Source organism: Salminus brasiliensis, chromosome 6 (genome assembly GCF_030463535.1).
Source record: "Salminus brasiliensis chromosome 6, fSalBra1.hap2, whole genome shotgun sequence".
NCBI lineage: Eukaryota > Metazoa > Chordata > Actinopteri > Characiformes > Bryconidae > Salminus > Salminus brasiliensis.
Window position 1 is genome coordinate 36,086,351 of NC_132883.1, and position 23,605 is coordinate 36,109,955.

The window sequence follows — 23,605 nt, forward strand, 5'->3', positions numbered from 1 at the left end:
TTTTTTCTCATGCTCTTGGGTTCCTCAAACAGAAGATTGGCAAAGGGGATGTAGCTCAGTGGTAGAGCGCATGCTTTGCATGTATGAGGTCCAGGGTTCAATCCCCTGCGTCTCCATGTTATAACCTGCTGGGCAGGTTTTTGCAACTTCAGACTACGAGGATCAGGAATTTTTCTTCATTGTCTGACCTATTACATTCTTTCTTTGCAACTTCAGAGAAACACAAACCAGACATTTAGTTCTAGACAAATTCTGCCGCATGTGTTGCAAGGTGCCCAGGATGGGAGTACATGCACATTCTTGTACTGAAGCAGAGGTCACACCAACGTTTGCTAAAAGTTCAAACTGAGCATTTAGCAAGAATTTTATTCATTGAGTCAGCCAAGAATTGTTAGGTGACCAGTTGAGGCGTAGAGTCATGGGACTAGGTGGGTTGACTGACAGACATGGTGGCCAAGTGGTAAGGCGTCGGTCTCGTAAACTGAGGATCATGGGTTCGACCCCTGTCCATGACATCTTTCTTGGATGATTCTGCCCAATGTCACTTTGCTGGTAGCTTTTGCATGCCCCATCATATATGATGTTCCAGCTTACTATGTTTAAAATGCTGACTATGCAGGATTTTAACTCTGCCCTAGCTGTAAGTTTAAAGCTTTGGCTTTTCCCATGGGCACATTGCCAACAACCTACAGCAAGTTGGGGATGTAGCTCAGTGGTAGAGCACATGCTTTGCATGTATGAGGTCCAGGGTTTAATCCCCTGCATCTCCATGTTATAACCTGCTGGGCTGTTTTTTGCAACTTCAGACTACGAGGATCAGGAATTTTTCTCCATTGTCCGACCTATTAGAGTATTTCTTTGCAACTTCAGAAAAACACAAACCAGACATTTAGTTCTAGACAAGTTCTGCCACATGTGTTGCAAGGTGCCCAGGATGGGAGTACATGCAAATTCTTGTACTGAAGCAGAGGTCACACCAACGTTTGCTAAAAGGTCAAACTGAGCATTTAGCAAGAATTTTATTCATTGAGTCAGCCAAGAATTGTTAGGTGACCAGTTGAGGCATAGAGTCATGGGACTAGCTAGTCTGTTGAGCTGGCATGGCGGCCAAGTGGTAAGGCGTCGGTCTAGTAAACCGAAGATCATGGGTTCGCCCCCTGTCCGTGCCATCTTTCTTGGATGATTCTGCCCAATGTCACTTTGCTGGTAGCTTTTGCATGCCCCATCATATATGATGTTCCAGCTTACTATGTTTAAAATGCTGACTATGCAGGATTTTAACTCAGCCCTAGCTGTAAATTTAAAGCTTTGGCTTGTCCCATGGGCACTTTGCCAACAACCTACAACAAGTTGGGGATGTAGCTCAGTGGTAGAGCGCATGCTTCGCATGTATGAGGTCCTGGGTTCAATCCCCAGCATCTCCACTGAATTTGTCTTTCAGACTGAAGCTCATTATTGGAAGCATGCTGAAGTGAATCAAAGCCACAACAAATAATATTCATTAAAAAGGCATTTGCAGCTGGAGGAACTTGCTTGATTTGCATGTTCTGAGACAGTATCAGAAGAATGTTTACTGTTATGCTCAGGTAAGTAACTCCTGTTGCTTTTACAGGTACATTTGTCCAGTGCTTCCACGCCAATTCAAAATCAAGGCTGTGGGCGCGATGGCCAAGAGGCAAGGCGTCGGTTTTGTAAACCGAAAATCATGGGTTCGATCCCAGTTCGTGCCTTTTTCCAAGCAAAAAGAAGCTTAATGGGAGCTTTTATTACATGTTAATCAAATCCTCCCCATCTTTGCTGAATGTCTTACTTTTACTCATGCTCTTGGGTTCCTCAAACAGAAGATTGGCAGAGGGGATGTAGCTCAGTGGTAGAGCGCATGCTTTGCATGTATGAGGTCCAGGGTTCAATCCCCTGCATTTCCATGTTATAACCTGCTAGGCTGTTTTTTGCAACTTCAGACTGCGAGGATCAGGAATTTTTCTCCATTGTCTGACCTATTAGAGTATTTCTTTGCAACTTCAGAAAAACACAAACCAGACATTCAGTTCTAGACAAATTCTGCCGCATGTGTTGCACGGTGCCCAGGATGGGAGTACATGCACATTATTGTACTGAAGCAGAGGTCACACCAACGTTTGCTAAAAGGTCAAACTGAGCATTTAGCAAGAATTTTATTCATTGAGTCAGCCAAGAATTGTCAGAAGACCGGGAGTCATGGGACTAGCTAGTTTGATGAGCTGGCATGGCGGCCAAGTGGTAAGGCGTCGGCCTCGTAAACTGAGGATCATGGGTTTGACCCCTGTCCATGCCATCTTTCTTGGATGATTCTGCCCAATGTCACTTTGCTGGTAGCTTTTGCATGCCCCATCATATATGATGTTCCAGCTTACTATGTTTAAAATGCTGACTATGCAGGATTTTAACTCTGCCCTAGCTGTAAGTTTAAAGCTTTGGCTTTTCCCATGGGCACATTGCCAACAACCTACAGCAAGTTGGGGATGTAGCTCAGTGGTAGAGCACATGCTTTGCATATATGAGATCCAGGGTTCAATCCTCTGCATCTCCATGTTATAACCTGCTGGGCTGTTTTTTGCAACTTCAGGCTACGTGGATCAGGATTTTTTTCTCCATTGTCTGACCTATTAGAGTATTTCTTTGCAACTTCAGAAAAACACAAACAAGACATTCAGTTCTAGAGAAATTCTGCCGCATGTGTTGCACGGTGCCCAGGATGGGAGTACATGCAAATTGTTGTACTGAAGCAGGGGTCACACCAACGTTTGCTAAAAGGTCAAACTGAGCATTTAGCAAGAATTTTATTCATTGAGTCAGCCAAGAATTGTCAGGAGACCGGTTGAGGCATAGAGTCATGGGACTAGCACGGTTGATGAGCTGGCATGGTGGCCGAGTGGTAAGGTGCCTGTCTAGTAAACCGAAGATCATGGGTTCGACCCCTGTCCGTGCCTTTTTTCTTGGAAGATTCTGCCCAATGTCACTTTGCTGGTAGCTTTTGCATGCCCCATCATATATGATGTTCCAGCTTACTATGTTAAAATGCTGACTAAGCAGGATTTTAACTCTGCCCTCAATGTAAGTTTAAAGCTTTGGCTTGTCCCATGGGCACATTGTCGACAACCTACAGCAAGTTTGGGATGTAGCTCAGTGGTAGAGTGTATGCTTCGCATGTATGAGGTTCGGGGTTCAATCCCCAGCATCTTCACTGAATTTGTCTTTTTGACTGAAGCTCATTATTGGAAGCATGCTGAAGTGAATCAAAACCACAACAAAAACTGTTCATTAAAAAGGCATTTGCAGCTGGAGGAACTTGCTTGTTTTGCATGTTCTGAGACAGTATCAGAAGAATGTTTACTGTTATGCTCAGGTAATTAACTCCTGTTGCTTTTACAGGTACATTTGTCCAGTGCTTCCACGCCAATTCAAAATCAAGGCTGTGGGCGCAATGGCCAAGAGGCAAGGCGTTGGTCTTGTAAACCGAAAATCATGGGTTAGAACCCAATTCGTGCCTTTTTCCAAGCAAAAAGAAGCTTAATGGGAGCTTTTATTACATGTTAATCAAATCCTCCCCATCTTTGCTGAATGTCTTACTTTTACTCATGCTCTTGGGTTCCTCAAACAGAAGATTGGCAGAGGGGATGTAGCTCAGTGGTAGAGCGCATGCTTTGCATGTATGAGGTCCAGGGTTCAATCCCCTGCATCTCCATGTTATAACCTGCTAGGCTGTTTTTTGCAACTTCAGACTGCGAGGATCAGGAATTTTTCTCCATTGTCTGACCTATTAGAGTATTTCTTTGCAACTTCAGAAAAACACAAACCAGACATTCAGTTCTAGACAAATTCTGCCGCATGTGTTGCACGGTGCCCAGGATGGGAGTACATGCACATTATTGTACTGAAGCAGAGGTCACACCAACGTTTGCTAAAAGGTCAAACTGAGCATTTAGCCAGAATTTTATTCATTGAGTCAGCAGAGAATTGTCAGGAGACCGGGAGTCATGGGACTAGCTAGTTTGATGAGCTGGCATGGCGGCTAAGTGGTAAGGCGTCGGCCTCGTAAACTGAGGATCATGGGTTTGACCCCTGTCCATGCCATCTTTCTTGGATGATTCTGCCCAATGTCACTTTGCTGGTAGCTTTTGCATGCCCCATCATATATGATGTTCCAGCTTACTATGTTTAAAATGCTGACTATGCAGGATTTTAACTCTGCCCTAGCTGTAAGTTTAAAGCTTTGGCTTTTCCCATGGGCACATTGCCAACAACCTACAGCAAGTTGGGGATGTAGCTCAGTGGTAGAGCACATGCTTTGCATGTATGAGATCCAGGGTTCAATCCTCTGCATCTCCATGTTATAACCTGCTGGGCTGTTTTTTGCAACTTCAGGCTACGTGGATCAGGATTTTTTCTCCATTGTCTGACCTATTAGAGTATTTCTTTGCAACTTCAGAAAAACACAAACCAGACATTCAGTTCTAGAGAAATTTTGCCGCATGTGTTGCACGGTGCCCAGGATGGGAGTACATGCAAATTGTTGTACTGAAGCAGAGGTCACACCAACGTTTGCTAAAAGGTCAAACTGAGCATTTAGCAAGAATATTATTCATTGAGTCAGCCAAGAATTGTCAGGAGACCGGTTGAGGCATAGAGTCATGGGTCTAGCACGGTTGATGAGCTGGCATGGTGGCCAAGTGGTAAGGCGCCTGTCTAGTAAACCGAAGATCATGGGTTCGACCCCTGTCCGTTCCTTTTTTCTTGGAAGATTCTGCCCAATGTCACTTTGCTGGTAGCTTTTGCATGCCCCATCATATATGATGTTCCAGCTTACTATGTTAAAATGCTGACTAAGCAGGATTTTAACTCTGCCCTCAATGTAAGTTTAAAGCTTTGGCTTGTCCCATGGGCACATTGTCGACAACCTACAGCAAGTTTGGGATGTAGCATGCCCCATCATATATGATGTTCCAGCTTATTATGTTTAAAATGCTGACTATGCAGGATTTTAAATCTGCCCTAGCTGTAAGTTTAAAGCTTTGGCTTGTCCCATGGGCACATTGTCAACAACCTACAGCAAGTTTGGGATGTAGCTCAGCGGTAGAGTGTATGCTTCGCATGTATGAGGTTCTGGGTTCAATCCCCAGCATCTCCACAAAATTTGTCTTTTAGACTGAAGCTCATTATTGGAAGCATGCTGAAGTGAATCAAATCCACAATAAAAAATGTTCATTAAAAAGGTATTTGCAGCTGGAGGAACTTGCTTGATTTGCATGTTCTGAGACAGTATCAGAAGAATGTTTACTGTTATGCTCAGGTAATTAACTCCTGTTGCTTTTACAGGTACATTTGTTCAGTGCTTCCACGCCAATTCAAAAACAAGGCTGTGGGCGCGATGGCCAAGTGGCAAGGCGTTGGTCTTGTAAACCGAAGATCACGGGTTCGATCCCCGTTCGTGCCTTTTCCAAGCAAAAAGAAGCTTAATGGGAGCTTATATTACATGTTAATCAAATCCTCCCCATCTTTGCTGAATATCTTACGTTTACTCATGCTCTTGGGTTCCTCAAACAGAAGATTGGCAGAGGGGATGTAGCTCAGTGGTAGAGTGCATGCTTTGCATGTATGAGGTCCAGGGTTCAATCCTCTGCATCTCCATGTTATAACCTGCTGGGCTGTTTTTTGCAACTTCAGACTACGTGGATCAGGAATTTTTCTTCATTGTCTGACCTATTAGAGTATTTCTATGCAACTTCAGAGAAACACAAACCAGACATTCAGTTCTAGACAAGTTCTGCCACATGTGTTGCACGGTGCCCAGGATGGGAGTACATGCACATTCTTGTACTGAAGCAGAGGTCACACCAACGTTTGCCAAGAATTGTCAGGAGACCGGTTGAGGCATAGAGTCATGGGACTAGCACAGTTGAAGAGCTAGCATGGTGGCCAAGTGGTAAGGCGTCGGTCTCGTAAACCGAAGATCATGGGTTTGACCCCCGTCCGTGCCTTCTTTCTTGGAAGATTCTGCCCAATGTCACTTTGCTGGTAGCTTTTGCATGCCCCATCATATATGATGTTCCAGCTTACTATGTTAAAATGCTGACTATGCAGGATTTTAACTCTGCCCTTGCTGTAAGTTTAAAGCTTTGGCTTGTCCCATGGGCACATTGCCAACAACCTACAGCAAGTTGGGGATGTAGCTCAGTGGTAGAGCGCATGCTTTGCATGTATGAGGTCCTGGGTTCAATCCCCAGCCTCTCCACTGAACTTGTCTTTTAGACTGAAGCTCATTATTGGAAGCATGCTGAAGTGAATCAAAACCACAACAAAAACTGTTCATTGGAGATTTTCACCTGAGTGAGCAGTTTCTCCACACAGCTGTCTTGCTTTGGGTCTGGATGGCTCCCCACCTGATTTGTATGTGGAACTTTGGGATTTAGTGGGACCTCTTATACTGGATTCCTGGAAAGGAAAAGACCTGTTACAATGTTCAAGCTACAGGCCTGTTTCTCTTATTTGTAGCGACGTCAAATTATTTGCTAAGGTTCTCTCTTTGCTGTTGGAAACTGTGGAACCTGCTTTAATAAGGGAAGACCAAACTGGGTTCATAAATGGCCGTCCTGCCTCTGATAATATCCGGAGATTATTTCAGATTTTGGACGCTGCACCTACATTTCCTAGCTCTTGTGCAGTTCTCTCTTTGGACGTGGAGAAAGCCTTTGATAGGCTGAGTGGAGTTATATGTGAGCTGTCCCTGAACATTTTGGGTTTGGGTACAACGTTTATTTCAGTGCTGCGAACACTGTATCATTCTCCTGCAGCATCAGTATTAACCAACAATCTAATGTCCCCTGCATTTCAGCTAGAGCGTGGGACTAGACAAGGGTGTCCAATCTCCCCCCATTGATTTTGTCTGTCTTTAGAACCTTTAGCACAAGCTGTTCAACAATCCTCAATATTTCCTATCACAATTCAAGATCACAGCAACTTTATTTCGCTTTATGCTGATGACATTCTTCTGTGTTTAGACAGCGTGGATGTCTCCATTCAATCTGTAATGAAGGAATTTGATGTTTTATAGAGCATTTCAGGGTTAAAAACCTATGGGCTTCCATGGTGCTTTCCCATAGCTGGATCGGATCCAACCATATATGCCCTCCAAAGGATGTGTATCCAGGATCTACCGCAAGTTGATTGAAGCTACCATGAAACCTCTTTCAGTTGCTGCATCATGGAACAGAGAGCTTGCTGCCTTAAATCATACTCCAGAATGGGGAACTACTTGGTCTGATCTTAACAGGCCTTCCAAAAATGTAACACATCAACTTACTGATTTTAAGGTCATTCACAGAGCATACCTGACACCATATAGAAGATTTAAAATGAAGCTCCAAACTACCAATCATTGTCATATATGTACCAACACTGCTGCTGGTCCATTTTACATATGTTCTGGGAAAACTCTGGAAATAGATCAATTCAGTGTTGTCTGATTTACTGGAAATTGAGTGAAATTATGACCCATGTTTGAGTCTCCGGAATGACAACTCCAATATAGGGTTAAAGGTCATACAGAATAAACTACTGTTTACTGTCATGGCGGGTTAGGCCAGACACAGAGGGATGAACACAAAGGCTTACAGATGAACACGACACAAACTTGAAAAACCAGAGGGCGAAAACAAACACACCTAAGACTGGGGGACTCTAACGAAAACCTGCAGGCAGAGCCTGGGGCAACCAGGGGTGAACTAAAGACGCGCTAGACCGGCGCTGAGACTACTTCTAAATGAAGGGAAGAGAGCTAGGAGACCAGCTGCAGAACCAAAAACGGCTAGGCCGAAAAAACTTGGTACTACTGCGTGAGCGTGGGTCGCCTAGCTGGAATGAGAGTCATGAGTCTATCTTGGCTGAGAGTGAGCGAGCCTCGCTGAGTCCTTGGATGGCCGGATGGCCTGCTTACGAACAAGGAAGTCGAGCAGAAGCTGGTCCTAACACACCGTGAGCAGTAACGGGACCCTCTCGGGCTGCCTCTAGGTTCCAAACATGCAATTTTGGCCTCGGACTAAGACGTCCAGGCTCCTTAAGTACCGCCAGCCTCAGGTGAAACGCATGACTTAAACAAGGAACAAAAACAATCAAAACCGAAACACACGTGAACACAAACGAACTGAACCAAACACACATGAACGTAAACGAACAAGAACCGAGTCTCTGAATCGACACACATGAACGGAAATAGAACAGAAGTCCTTATTTGGGCCTGTGGGAGGCAGCTCGCAACCCCCCGGGGGAGAGCACGATACTGAGGGTCTGACATTTACTGGATTTACTGCAGCTAAAAAGGCAATCCTACAAAACTGAACTACTCCTGGACTTCGCTTGGAGTCGTCTGTTGCCCCCATACCCTTGTTGTTGGTTGTTTTGTGAAATAAAAATTCTTGATCACAAAAAAAGCTGTCTTGCTTCTCAGAAACAGATCTAGAACAGATATAGAGGTACTTCTAGCTACTTCTTGGGGACAAAAGTGGTTCTTAGCGGTACTGTGTGCAGAACCTGAGGGTGGGGAACTCAGTCCTCAGTGTAAATGGAGAACCTCACCAGTCCCTGAACTCCTTTCCAGATAACCCTGTTATTTTCGCTCTCTGTCGCCATGGAGACACTGAACATGTTTCCCTTTAAAGTGTAAGAGAACGTAGGTGGAACCCAGGTCACAATCTAGAACGGTAGAACGAACGTTGAGCCTCAGTCGTTTACCGACCCCCACAGCGCTCAGCTGCGAGGACCCTCCACCTCCTTCTAGAAGAGCGACTTCAGCTGTTTCCACGATGCGCAGCATCTTCGCTCTTCGCCCCCCGGCGGTGGAGCTCCGTTTGCGCCCCCTCCTGTTCGCAGCTGGGGTCGCAGCTGCCACTGCCGGAGCTTATTATGTCTTCTCTGCCCGCAGGTCCCGAGATCGACAGCGGACACCGAGGACCGTCGATGCCGCTGTCCAGACCGCAGCAGAAGGTAGCTAGAGCTCTTTGAAGCGTTAAGGCCGAAAGATAGACTCATGTAAAAATGTGCTCACTAGCTGTGTTTGTGTATTTGAGTGTTGGAGAAGCTAAGCAGCGAAACTCCAGAGGTCTGTCTGAAGCTAGCTAGCTAAGTTAGCTAGGGTACTTATCTAGGTTAGCTAGGTTTACAAGATGGAGGATGTGACTCACACTGTCCTGTATTCAAGATAGGAGGGGTGTCTTCACTGTTTCTCTTTTTCAGACCCAGCGATTCATCTGGTCATCACTGCGGAGGACGGACAGCTTACCCTCAGCCCTCCGTTTGGATCGGTGATTCCGTACCGGGTAAGAGAAATGATGCAGTTGGTTTAACTGGAATTTGGGAGGTTCTAGATACTTTATACTGCAGAGATGATTTAATAGGATGCAGATCATTGCAGTCTTTCTGCCGTGTCTCATTGCAGTGTCCCAGGCGCTTTCTGGAGCAGCTGATCCTGGATCATTGCCCCAAGGATGTGCTCAGTTCCATCTGGACCCTTAGGTTCTCCTACCGGCGGTGGTACATCCGGGACAACCAGGTATGCACTTCCTCCTGTGGGGAAGAACCCTCATTTGGTACGGTTACTCGTGTCTGTATGGTTTCTATGTGGTAGAGTTAGCACTTCTCCTACAGACTGTGGCTCAACCCACACCAGCAGGTAAGGACTCCTTTGGTATAGTTACTCGTATCTGGAGCTTTGCGTCTTACTTGCGTGTGTTTTTTTATTCTGCAGAAGATCTGTGTGCGCCGACACCACGTGCTCCTGATGCGGGGGGACGTGACCCAGTCGTGGTGGATCCTCACCAACGACTTCTTCAACCTTCTTCTACATTCTGAGGAGGTAGATAAACTCTTCCACTTCCAGTTGTTTCTGTTACTCTATTATTTTTTATATGTAATTAATTATTCTTCACGTGATTCATATGAACCCTCTAACCTCTCTCTTTCAGGCCCCCATCTGGTTCGCATCGGCAGCACAGGTGACCTTTGCTGAGGTAAGACGTCTCAGCCACGTTCTCCTAAGTCTAGCTTCCTCATGGCCTTTGACTCACAGGGTAATGCCCTGTGTCTTTGTAGCGCATCGAAGGTCACCTGCACCGTGTAGCGTCCGGCCGCTTCACCAAGCGCTCCACCCCCAAATCATCTGGAGACTTTCAGGTAACTTTAGCACGTTCTAGTCAGAACTGATCTGCATGTTCTTGTAGAACGTACCTCAGAAAGCCAACACGCTACACTTCTCCACAGCGTGAGATGTGATAGTATAGAGTGTGTGTTGTTTGTTTTACAGGTGCTCCACACGTATCAGGACCTGGTCATCGGCGATGACGGGTGGACCTCCTTTGCCAACTCATGGCCTGAGGACACCACCTGCCAGCCAGAGCCTCAGCAGGAGTCCAGCTCTTCTGACTGGCCTCAGCCCGGACCAGCTCCTGAGGTAAAACTAATCACACTAGTGTTATGAGGCGTCGTCGTACCGTTTCCAATTCTGTTCAGCATTAATTAAAGTGGAATATTTGGTCTTACAGGCAACTGGAGGCAGCACTGCAGCGAGGGAGGTGCCCGCTTTGCAGTAAGTGTCACGGCCGCTTAAGTTCTGTACACTGTAAACAGAATTGAGGTGTTTGTGTTGATTCTGAAATGGGAGATTTGCTCTTTTTCCCACAGTGCCTTCTCAACCATTCAGGGGATCAGGAACTTCCCCCTGAAGCTGAATGCCCTGCGTCTGGCCTTCACTGTAAGTGGCAACCCATGAAAGTACTTTTTCACATCTCAAGGTCTTCAGTTGTGTTTCCAGTTCTTTGTTCTCTAACATCCCGTTCTTCATTCCTGCAGTTTCTTCTGAGCGATGCGAAGCGCAGAGAGTACGTCTGTGAGGCCGGCAAGGCAGTTCTCGGTGACCTGGCCGATCTCAACGACAGGGTAACTACATGACCACGATCTAAAACCCCTGAAACACTTAAAACACTGTGATGAAAATGAATGAATGTGATTTTAACCATCTCTGTATTCTTCCTGCAGAATCTGGTCGTCTTTCTGCTGGCGTACGACCGACTGCTTGCGTTGGCTCAGGATCCTTCTTGCCATCAAGGAATTGAAGAGGAGCTGGCGCAGATTGGGGTGAGTTTCATTAACCAGGCTTGAGTGAAAACCTTTGTACCTCGTACAAAAATGGATGGTTCTTCTGACCCTGGTGTTTCCTCCTACTCTCAGATTCAGCACTTCAACTTCATAGACATCGTCTATGAGGTGGTGATCCTTGGTCTTCAGGCTGGAGGGAGACCTCCGATCTGTCCGGTAAGAGATGTTTTCAGTTCTTGCGTGTGTTGTGTTCTAGATATTAGAGCCTACACAGAACTAAGCAGCCTTTCTCACATCTGTACCACTTCTCACACTGTTGCAGACGGCTGGGGGATTTCTGGATCATCTCATGGCCATGATATCCTCTTTCTCTGCTACCAGCGAGCAGAGCAGTGCCGGGGTTTAGCAGTACCAGCTCCTGGTCCAGGTAACCCTCAGAATTCTTCACAAAACAGAAGAGAGAACCTCACAGCTTCTCCTCCAGACATTCAGAGCAGACATGGTGTAGATTTAAGGGTTTTGTTTGCCTCCTTTGACAACAGCCTCTTCTTCTGATTGCTTTCAGAACGCACTGATGCGCTTCCTGGGGGCCATCTTTGCTCTGGAGGAGTCTGTGTACGAGGACCCTGTATCTGTGGCCGCAGCCGTGTGGGAGTTGGTCGGGAGCCACGTCAAACAACCAGCTCCTGGACAGCCTGGAGGCTTTGGAATAAGTCACCATTTTCTTTTATTTTCTTTAACCCCTCCCTACCTTCCCTATTAATTCTATTATACTTCTGTTAATTATTTATAATTCATTTACAGCTCATTTAACCCCCACTCTAAGACTTCCCCCTATTTAATATAGTTTTACTATATTAATTTTAAAATATCTGAGGATTTTTTTGTATGGTTATTATTAATGTTTAATTAATATAAGTATATTTATTAATTAATAAATTCTCTAGTATGTTGTAATATAGGTTGTGTTTGTGCTTTTATTAAATAAGGTGAGGATCTTTTCTATTAATTTTCTGTAATTCAGTGTTATTTGTAGTTGAATTTGTCCATTTTGTGTTTTAAAACTTTTGCAGTGCCTCTCCACTCTTTTTCTGTTTCTTTGCAGGTGCCCTGACTCTACTAGACTGACTGGGGTCCAGCACATCCCCCCAAACAATACTGTGAGTCATTTATTTAATTCATTTCCATGTATATTTGTTCTATTTATTTGTCAGTATTAGATGTCTGTGTCTGTAGACTGTTAATTTCAGTCCCTCTGACCCCACTTTTCTGTTTCCTTTCTCTATATGACGTGCGTCTGCGTTATGGAGCCTCAATCAGTCAGTCCATGAATGAATGGCGTTCACAACACCCTCCCGTAAGTAAACGGTTAATTTCTTTATCTGTTTATCGTCAGCATTAGAGAACTCTGTGTAGATGAGAAGGTCGAATACAGTCCATCTAACCCCACATTTTTTTCTTTTAATTTTTTGTCTCTGTACATCGGTGTGATGGAGCCTCAACACTGCAGATGACTCTGGTCAAGATTACAGGATTCCATCATCTGTTAGCTCAGGCCAGTAAGTCCAGTAGTGCATTGACTCTGCTGGACTGACTGGCCTCCACCCCACCCACCCGTAAGTAAACAATCCATTGTAGTATCTGTTTATTGTCAGTATAAGAGAACTGTGTCTAAATTATGCGATCTATTACAGCCCATCTAACCCTATATCTCTGTTTCCCTCCTCTTTATGATGTGTGTCTGCTTTATGGAGCCTCAATAAGTCAGTTCAGTCTGACTCTGCTGGACTGACTGGCCTCCACCACTCCCTCCCGTAAGTAAATAAACAGTTTCTGTAAGTTTATTTTTGGTATTAGAGAATTCTGTGTAGATCAAAAGGTTAAATACAGTCCATCTAACCCCACATTTCTGTCTTTTACTTTTCTATCTCTACATCGGTGTGATGGAGCCTCAGGACTGCAGTTGACACTGATCCAGGCTGCAGGAAGGGTTTTGGACCACCACTTATTTCACCACCTGTTAATTGAGGCCAGTCAGTCCAGTAGCGCATCGGCTTTACTGGACGAACTGGCCTCCACCCCACCTTCCCGTAAGTAAAAAGTCCTATTTCTGTTTATTGTCAGTATTAAAGAACTGTTTGTAGAGTAAAAGGCCAAATACAGTATGTCTGACCCCCCATTTCTGTTTTTCGCTTTTCTCTCTGATGGAGCCTCCATACTGGAGTTCTGGGACAGGCAGCTGTGATCTCCATTTTATTCCACATCGACTAGCTCAAACCAGTCAGTCCAGCAGTGCATCGACTCTGCTGGACTGACTGGCTTTCACCACACCCTCTTGTAAGTAAACGATTAATTTCAGTATCTGTTTATTGTCAGTATTAGAGAACTCTGTGTAGATGAGAAGATCAAATACAGTCCATCTAACCCCACATTTCTGTTTCCTTCCTCTGTATGATGTGTGTCTGCATTATGGAGCCTCAGTCAGTCAGTTCAATCTGACTCTGCTAGACTGACTGGCCTTCACCACATCCTCCTGTAAGTAAATAGTCCATTTCTGTATCTGTTTATTGTCAGTATTAAAGAACTGTTTGTAGAGGAAAAGGCGAAATACAGTACGTCTAACCCCACATTTCTGTTTTTCCCTTTTCTCTCTGATGGAGCCTCCATACTGGAGTTCTAGGACAGGCAGCTGTGATGTCCATTTCCACATCGACTAGCTTAATCCAGTCAGTCCAGCAGTGCATCGACTCTGCTGGACTGACTGGCCTCCACCACACCCTCTTGTAAGTAAACGATTAATTTTAGTATCTGTGTTTTGTCAGTATTAGAGAACTCTGTTTAGATGAGAAGACCTAATACAGTCAATCTAACCCCACATTTTTCCCCTCTTATGTATGATGTGTGTGCGTTATGGAGCCTCAATCAGTCAGTTCAATCCGACTCTGGTAGACTCACTGGCCTTCACCACACTCTCCTGTTAATTTATTAAATTATTATTCCTTTCTGTAAGTTTATTTTTGGTATTAGAGAATTCTGTGTAGATAAGAAGGTCCAATATAGTCCATCTAACCCCACATTTCTTTCTTTTACTTTTCTATCTCTGTCTGTTGGTATGATGGAGCCTCAACACTGCAGCTGACTCAGGTGGCTACCACCACTGAGAGACAGCAGAACACTTAGTCCACGCTTCTTCAGCATGTTCTGATTAGAGTATTTGCAGGGATTTCCATTCACCATATGATCTCACACATTAGGGAAACCCTTCCAGTAATGATGTCTATTGTATTCCACCATCTGTCAGTATTAGAGAAATGAAAGCTCTAGTGAAAGTTCTATCAAGAGACTCCAATGCAGCATCATCAGCATTGGCTTTTGTCCCTCCCGCCGCTGCGGTGGTTTGCTCCCGGTTGAGATCAAGGTTATGAGTATCAAACGTCGTTTTCCGCAAAGTCAGCGTCTTTAATTGCACTGTTTAACTCGTCGTTTAACTCGTTTAAATCATCTGGATCGGTCTGTTGTGGACACGGAGCTGTTGGTCCGCCATTTCTTGTTCCATGTGTGGGTCTCACAGCCAGGTGCCTGCCCTTTGCCCCACGGTTTGCCTTGGTGTTGTCCCGGGGGCTCTCCCTGGTGCTGAATCTGTAAGCACTTCTCTGGACAGGTGGCGTACCTTTCCTACAGGGGTATTCCTCTGTGTGATCATTTTAACAACCCCTCCCCAAGTCTATGTGCCCTCAGCGCCTTCGTCCCGCAAGACACAGCAAAGTTCTTCCTTCAAAGACCTTTTGAGCTGGTGTTAAGTACTCTTCTCGGTTCTGTTTTGCTGTAAAGCTGACATTTGTTTTGCATCTTTTGGACGATTTTCTGTTGCTTGATTTCCTGTTTTCCCAAGGCTCTGCATTGGATGTTTTGGTGGGAGTGTTTCGTGTGTTCCACTTCTCTGGAATTTTTGGGCGTCCTGTTGGATTCGGGCCTCATGATGGCGTCTCTGCCTGTCAATAAGCTGTCTCGGCTCCAGTCCCTATTGAAGTTTTTTCTCGTCAATGGTTTGCTGAGAAATGGCCGCCTGAGAGCAGTCAACTCACCATTGGGTCTGTATCCTCGCCGCTTCACGAGTTGTATCCCGTAGTTGTGGCTAGTGTCCTCTGGGGTGAAAGCTAGAGACGGATTCAATTATTTTGGGACAATGAAGCTGTTGTCTCGATTATTAATAGAGGACAATCCTCGTGCCCTTAAATTATGGCTGAGGCGTTTAACTTGGCAATCGGTTATTCATTATTTCATATTAACTGCTGAACATATTCCGGGACAATGCAATTCTGTCGCTGATGGTCTTTCCCGTTTTGGGTTGCAGGATTTCAGGCATCTCGAACCTTCAGCACATCAAGATCCAACTCCATATCAGCCAACCTCTCTTTTAATCCTGAATTATAGAGCTCACTATAGTACTATAGTACTCACTATTAGACTCTGCAAAAAGTTACATGACAAAAGGCTTAGCCCCGTCCACTCGCAAAGCTTACAGTCTCACATGGTCACTCTTCACGGTTTTTATTTCAGTATCTGTTTATTGTCAGTATTAGAGAACTCTGTGTAGATACAGTCCATCTAACCCCACATTTCTATCTTTTCCTTTTCTCTCTGTACATTCGGTGTGATGGTGCCTCAACACTGCAGCTGACACTGGTCCAGACTACAGGAAGGTTTAGATCTCACACATTAGGGAACACCTTCCAGTGATGTCGTCCATCGTATTCCACCATCTGTTAGCTGAGGCCAGTCAGTCCAGTAGTGCATCAACTCTGCAGGAACAGACTGGCCTCCACCACACCACACAAAGTTAACTCTGTAATGACAGAGAGAAAATTAATAATAGCACATTTCTTTTTTGTTTCATATTCATATTTAAATATGATAATATAAAAAAGGGTCATTGTTGATAACAGATGCTGCACCAAATAAATATTTAAAAAGCAACTAATAAACATGGTCATCGTTGTTCATCTTGCACATCAATAAAACAATCAACTGAAATAATTGCTATTTAAGAAATGCATGTATTAATATTCAGAATTGATCTGGTATTAAATTAAAGGACCCATGAACAATCTTGAGCCAGTATGTCCACACGGGGGCGCTACTGCATTATAATTGCCTTACAGAGTTTGTTTCAAATTAAACCAGCTTTGAAACCACCTTTAGGATTTACACGAATCCACATGTACATGTATCATCACTGTCCCACAAAACACCTTCTCACCTTTCACTAGAAGCCAATGTAATAAGACTTTAATCCAGGTCATTTTGGAGTGTTTCTATTGGTCCATTCTTAATGAGAATTTAGTTCAGGGTTAAAAAAAAGTCTTTTTTATGTATATTTTTTACTTTTTAATAGAAAACAGGAAATTCTCTATTCTCTCAAATAACTTAATCAAATATATTTGGGTTGACTTTCACTTACAGTTAAGGTTCTTAGATATATATAAACCACCACAAAAAGTAAGTTAATGTGTGATTGGCAGGTTATTTGATTGGTGTAATAATGCTTCTTGGGAATAAATCTTATACCGTTGGAAAGTCTGTTCATTTCCTTTATAAATGGGAATTCTGCCAGAAATTTGCCAAATCTTCTCTGTCATGAAACATAAATGTCCTTATTTTTTGTGCTAAGTTTAAGCACCTCCAGTCCACTTTTCTGTGCAAAAGCTCACAAAATAATACAAATTCAAAAACACACAGTTTCTATATTTATATATATTTATATAACTGGAGCTGATCACCAATCAACAGGAAACAGCAGCTTATGTTTTCACTGGTGAGACTTGAGGAAGACAAACCTGAGGAAGCGAGCGGGGGCGAGGCTAAAAGCTAACAGTGATGAACATTATGAATGAAGATAAAGGACACATAATGTGAACTGATAACAGATACAGAAGCCTTTTAATAGAGGATAGATGTCTGATAGAGGCTGGATGTACCAGGATGTTCCTCATCACACAGGGGTTACGGTCCAATATACTGTGATATAATGTGATACTGTGAGCAAGGTGATATATTGTGATTTTTAAACATAAAAAACACCATCATTTGCATAAATTTGAATAAAAGTAAAGTTTTTTCTGTGACTTTTTTATTCTATCAGAACAGCAGGATCTGAAGACGAGTACAACACTGTGGGCTGGTGATGCTCCAACATCCTGCCCTCACTAACAGTGACTCTTATCGCTGAATGCAATCAAATCCTCAAAGCAATTTTCAACATCTAGTAGAAAAAGACAGTTACTCCAACAGAAGCAGGAAAACCTATTTTAATACCCTAGATTTCAGAAATTAACGCTGAACGAGCAGGTGTCCCAATACTTTAGTCCATTGTTGAACCTTTTGAAAGGCGCCACTGTAAAAGCAGATGATCAACGTTATTGATTTCAGTGGTTTTAATGTTATGGCTGATTGTAAAGCTTCTGGAGATCATGATCAAATGGTAACTTTATATCTAGGTGGATTTTGTGTGTTCAGAGTCTAGAACAATGTCTAGAACAGATATAGAGGTACTTCTAGCTACTTCTTGGGGACAAACGTGGTTCTTAGCGCTACTGTGTGCAGAACCTGAGGGTGGGGAACTCAGTCCTCAGTGTAAATGGAGAACCTCACTAGTCCCTGAACTCCTTTCTAGATAACCCTGTTATTTTCGCTCTCTGTCGCCATGGAGACACTGAACATGTTTCCCTTTAAACTGTAAGAGAACGTAGGTGGAACCCAGGTCACAATCTAGAACGGTAGAACGAACGTTGAGCCTCAGTCGTTTACCGACCCCCACAGCGCTCAGCTGCTCTTTCTGCTCCTCTGAGAACTTTTCAGCTTTTTCGACGAGACCAACTCCTGCTTCTTCTGCAGCAACTACATCTCTACAACAGCTCCATTTTGGACGAGCTCCACTCCTTCTTCTTCCTCTAGAACCACCTCAACAACTTCGACGAGGACCCCTCCACCTGCTTCAACGAGGACCCCTCCACCTGCTTCAACGAGGACCCCTCCACCTGCTTCAACGAGGACTCCTCCATCTCCTTTAACGAGGACCCCTCCACCTGCTTTAACGAGGACCCCTCCATCTCCTTTAACGAGGACCCCTCTACCTCCTTCAACGAGGACCCTCCACCTCCTTCTAGAAGAGCGACTTCAGCTGTTTCCACGATGCGCGGCGTCTTCGCTCTTCGCCCCCCGGCGGTGGAGCTCCGTTTGCGCCCCCTCCTGTTCGCAGCTGGGGTCGCAGCTGCCACTGCCGGAGCTTATTATGTCCTCTCTGCCCGCAGGTCCCGAGATCGACAGCGGACACCGAGGACCGTCGATGCCGCTGTCCAGACCGCAGCAGAAGGTAGCTAGAGCTCTTTAAAGCGTTAAAGCCGAAAGATAGACTCATGTAAAAATGTGCTCACTAGCTGTGTTTGTGTATTTGAGTGTTGGAGAAGCTAAGCAGCGAAACAGAGGTCTGTCTGAAGCTAGCTAGCTAAGTTAGCTAGGGTACTTATCTAGGTTAGCTAGGTTTACAAGATGGAGGATGTGACTCACACTGTCCTGTATTCAAGATAGGAGGGGTGTCTTCACTGTTTCTCTTTTTCAGACCCAGCGATTCATCTGGTCATCACTGCGGAGGACGGACAGCTTACCCTCAGCCCTCCGTTTGGATCTGTGATTCCGTACCGGGTAAGAGAAATGATGCAGTTGGTTTAACTGGAATTTGGGAGGTTCTAGATACTTTATACTGCAGAGATGATTTAATAGGATGCAGATCATTGCAGTCTTTCTGCCGTGTCTCATTGCAGTGTCCCAGGCGCTTTCTGGAGCAGCTGATCCTGGATCATTGCCCCAAGGATGTGCTCAGTTCCATCTGGACCCTTAGGTTCTCCTACCGGCGGTGGTACATCCGGGACAACCAGGTATGCACTTCCTCCTGTGGGGAAGAACCCTCATTTGGTACGGTTACTCGTGTCTGTATGGTTCCTATGTGGTAGAGTTAGCACTTCTCCTACAGACTGTGGCTCAACCCACACCAGCAGGTATGGACTCCTTTGGTATAGTTACTCGTATCTGGAGCTTTACGTCTTACTTGTGTGTGTTTTTTTATTCTGCAGAAGATCTGTGTGCGCCGACACCACGTGCTCCTGATGCGGGGGGACGTGACCCAGTCGTGGTGGATCCTCACCAACGACTTCTTCAACCTTCTTCTACCTTCTGAGGAAGTAGATAAACTCTTCCACTTCCAGTTGTTTCTGTTACTCTATTATTTTTATATGTAATTAATTATTCTTCACGTGATTGATATGAACCCTCTAACCTCTCTCTTACAGGCCCCCATCTGGTTCGCATCGGCAGCACAGGTGACCTTTGCTGAGGTAAGACGTCTCAGCCACGTTCTCCTAAGTCTAGCTTCCTCATGGCCTTTGACTCACAGGGTAATGCCCTGTGTCTTTGTAGCGCATCGAAGGTCACCTGCACCGTGTAGCGTCCGGCCGCTTCACCAAGCGCTCCACCCCCAAATCATCTGGAGACTTTCAGGTAACTTTAGCACGTTCTAGTCAGAACTGATCTGCATGTTTTTGTAGAACGTACCTCAGAAAGCCAACACGCTACACTTCTCCCCAGCGTGAGATGTGATGTATAGAGTGTGTGTTGTTTGTTTTACAGGTGCTCCACACATATCAGGACCTGGTCATCGGCGATGACGGGTGGACCTCCTTTGCCAACTCATGGCCTGAGGACACCACCTGCCAGCCAGAGCCTCAGCAGGAGTCCAGCGCTTCTGACTGGCCTCAGCCCGGACCAGCTCCTGAGGTAAAACTAATCACACTAGTGTTATGAGGCATCGTCGTACCGTTTCCAATTCTGTTCAGCATTAATTAAAGTGGAATATTTGGTCTTACAGGCGACTGGAGGCAGCGCTGCAGCGAGGGAGGTGCCCGCTTTGCAGTAAGTGTCACGGCCGCTTAAGTTCTGTACACTGTAAACAGTTGAGGTGTTTGTGTTGATTCTGAAATGGGAGATTTGCTCTTTTTCCCACAGTGCCTTCTCAACCATTCAGGGGATCAGGAACTTCCCCCTGAAGCTGAATGCCCTGCGTCTGGCCTTCACTGTAAGTGGCAACCCATGAAAGTACTTTTTCACATCTCAAGGTCTTCAGTTGTGTCTTGTGTTCTTCCTTCTCTAACAACCCGTTCTTCATTCCTGTAGTTCCTGCTGAGCGACGCGGAGCGCAGAGAGTACGTCTGTGAGGCCGGCAAGGCAGTTCTCAGTGACCTGGCCGATCTCAACGACAGGGTAACTACATGACCACGATCTAAAACCCCTGAAACACTTAAAACACTGTGATGAAAATGAATGAATGTGATTTTAACCATCTCTGTATTCTTCCTGCAGAATCTGGTCGTCTTTCTGCTGGCTTACGACCGACTGCTTGCGTTGGCTCAGGATCCTTCTTGCCATCAAGAAATTGAAGAGGAGCTGGCGCAGATTGGGGTGAGTTTCATTAACCAGGCTTGAGTGAAAACCTTTGTACCTCGTAGAAAAATGGATGGTTCTTCTGACCCTGGTGTTTCCTCCTACTCTCAGATTCAGCACTTCAACTTCATAGACATCGTCTATGAGGTGGTGATCCTTGGTCTTCAGGCTGGAGGGAGACCTCCGATCTGTCCGGTAAGAGACGTTTTCAGTTCTTGCGTGTGTTGTGTTCTAGATATTAGAGCCTACACAGAACTAAGCAGCCTTTCTCACATCTGTACCACTTCTCACACTGTTGCAGACGGCTGGGGGATTTCTGGATCATCTCATGGCCATGATATCCTCTTTCTCTGCTATCAGCGAGCAGAGCAGTGCCGGGGCTCAGCAGTACCAGCTCCTGGTCCAGGTAACCCTCAGAATTCTTTACAAAACAGAAGAGAGAACCTCACAGCTTCTCCTCCAGACATTCAGAGCAGACATGGTGTAGATTTAAGGGTTTTGTTTGCCTCCATTGACAACAGCCTCTTCTTCTGATTGCTTTCAGAACGCACTGATGCGCTTCCTGGGGGCCATCTTTGCTCTGGAGGAGTCTGTGTACGAGGACCCTGTATCTGTGGCCGCAGCCGTGTGGGAGTTGGTCGGGAGCCACGTCAACCAGCTCCTGGACAGCCTGGAGGCTTTGGAATAAGTCATCATTTTCTTTTATTTTCTTTAACCCCTCCCTACCTTCCCTATTAATTCTATTATACTTCTATTAATTATTTCAAATTCATTCACAGCTCATTTAACCCCCACTCTAAGACTTCCCCCTATTTAATATAGTTTTACTATATTAATTTTAAAATATCTGAGGATTTTTTTGTATGGTTATTATTAATGTTTAATTAATATAAGTATATTTATTAATTAATAAATTCTCTAGTATGTTGTAATATAGGTTGTGTTTGTGCTTTTATTAAATAAGGTGAGGATCTTTTCTATTAATTTTCTGTAATTCAGTGTTATTTGTAGTTGAATTTGTCCATTTTGTGTTTTAAAACTTTTGCAGTGCCTCTCCACTCTTTTTCTGTTTCTTTGCAGGTGCCCTGACTCTACTGGACTGACTGGGGTCCAGCACATCTCCCCAAACAATACTGTGAGTCATTTATTTAATTCATTTCCATGTATATTTGTTCTATTTATTAATCAGTATTGGATGTCTGTAGACTGTTAATTTCAGTCCCTCTGACCCCACTTTTCTGTTTCCTTTCTCTATATGACGTGCGTCTGCGTTATGGAGCCTCAATCAGTCAGTCCAGGAATGAATGGCCTTCACAACACCCTCCCGTAAGTAAATGGTTAATTTCTTTATCTGTTTATCGTCAGCATTAGAGAACTCTGTGTAGATGAGAAGGTCAAATACAGTACATCTAACCCCACATTTTTTTCTTTTAATTTTCTGTCTCTTTACATCGGTGTGATGGAGCCTCAACACTGCAAATGACTCTGGTCAAGATTACAGGAAGGTTTTGGAATCACCACTTATTCCATCATCTGTTAGCTCAGGCCAGTAAGTCCAGTAGTGCATTGACTCTGCTGGACTGACTGGCCTCCACCCCACCCACCCGTAAGTAAACAATCCATTTTAGTATCTGTTTATTGTCAGTATAAGAGAACTGTGTCTAAATTATGCGATCTATTACAGCCCATCTAACCCTATATCTCTGTTTCCCTCCTCTTTATGATGTGTGTCTGCTTTATGGAGCCTCAATAAGTCAGTTCAGTCTGACTCTGCTGGACTGACTGGCCTCCACCAATCCCTCCCGTAAGTAAATAAACAGTTTCTGTAAGTTTATTTTTGGTATTAGAGAATTCTGTGTAGATCAAAAGGTTAAATACAGTCCATCTAACCCCACATTTCTGTCTTTTACTTTTCTATCTCTACATCGGTGTGATGGAGCCTCAGGACTGCAGTTGACACTGATCCAGGCTACAGGAAGGTTTTGGGACCACCACTTATTCCACCACCTGTTAATTGAGGCCAGTCAGTCCAGTAGCGCATCGGCTTTACTGGACGAACTGGCCTCCACCCCACCTTCCCGTAAGTAAATAGTCCATTTCTGTTTATTGTCAGTATTAAAGAACTGTTTGTAGAGTAAAAGGCCAAATACAGTACGTCTGACCCCACATTTCTGTTTTTCCCTTTTCTCTCTGATGGAGCCTCCATACTGGAGTTCTGGGACAGGCAGCTGTGATGTCCATTTTATTCCACATCGATTAGCTCAAACCAGTCAGTCCAGCAGTGCATCGACTCTGCTGGACTGACTGGCTTTCACCACACCCTCTTGTAAGTAAACGATTAATTTCAGTATCTGTTTATTGTCAGTATTAGAGAACTCTGTGTAGATGAGAAGATCAAATACAGTCCATCTAACCCCACATTTCTGTTTCCTTCCTCTGTATGATGTGTGTCTGCATAATGGAGCCTCAGTCAGTCAGTTCAATCCGACTCTGCTAGACTGACTGGCCTTCACCACATCCTCCTGTAAGTAACTGATTCTTTTCTGTAAGTTCATTTTTGGTATTAGAGCACTCTGTTTAGAAGAGAAGGTTAAATACAGTCCACCTGACCCCACAATTTTTTATTTTACTTTTCTATCTCTGTACATCGGTGTGATGGAGCCTCAGGACTGCAGCTGACACTGATCCAGGCTACAGGAAGGTTTAGGGACCACCACTTATTCCACCAGCTGTTAACTGAGGCCAGTCAGTCCAGTAGTGCATCGGCTTTACTGGACGACCTGGCCTCCACCCCACCGTCCTGTAAGTAAATGGTCCATTTCTGTATCTGTTTATTGTCAGTATTAAAGAACTGTTTGTAGAGTAAAAGGCGAAATACAGTACGTCTAACCCCACATTTCTGTTTTTCCCTTTTCTCTCTGATGGAGCCTCCATACTGGAGTTCTAGGACAGGCAGCTGTGATGTCCATTTCCACATCGACTAGCTTAA

General features: G+C 44.6%; 7 non-coding genes across 7 annotated transcripts; all 7 read left to right on the top strand.

Moving 5' to 3' along the window:
- The first annotated feature begins 44 nt into the window (after window positions 1-44).
- On the top strand, window positions 45-116 carry trnaa-ugc (transfer RNA alanine (anticodon UGC)). Its single transcript has one exon. It is a non-coding gene; the product is annotated as a tRNA-Ala (tRNA).
- A 1,236-nt stretch (window positions 117-1,352) lies between these two features.
- trnaa-cgc (transfer RNA alanine (anticodon CGC)) lies at window positions 1,353-1,424 on the top strand. The gene has a single exon. It is a non-coding gene; the product is annotated as a tRNA-Ala (tRNA).
- Window positions 1,425-1,853: 429 nt separating this feature from the next.
- trnaa-ugc (transfer RNA alanine (anticodon UGC)) lies at window positions 1,854-1,925 on the top strand. The gene has a single exon. It is a non-coding gene; the product is annotated as a tRNA-Ala (tRNA).
- A 1,727-nt stretch (window positions 1,926-3,652) lies between these two features.
- Window positions 3,653-3,724, top strand: trnaa-ugc (transfer RNA alanine (anticodon UGC)). The gene has a single exon. It is a non-coding gene; the product is annotated as a tRNA-Ala (tRNA).
- Window positions 3,725-5,401: 1,677 nt separating this feature from the next.
- trnat-ugu (transfer RNA threonine (anticodon UGU)) lies at window positions 5,402-5,473 on the top strand. Its single transcript has one exon. It is a non-coding gene; the product is annotated as a tRNA-Thr (tRNA).
- Window positions 5,474-5,945: 472 nt separating this feature from the next.
- Window positions 5,946-6,017, top strand: trnat-cgu (transfer RNA threonine (anticodon CGU)). Its single transcript has one exon. It is a non-coding gene; the product is annotated as a tRNA-Thr (tRNA).
- A 182-nt stretch (window positions 6,018-6,199) lies between these two features.
- On the top strand, window positions 6,200-6,271 carry trnaa-ugc (transfer RNA alanine (anticodon UGC)). Its single transcript has one exon. It is a non-coding gene; the product is annotated as a tRNA-Ala (tRNA).
- Window positions 6,272-23,605: the final 17,334 nt, after the last annotated feature.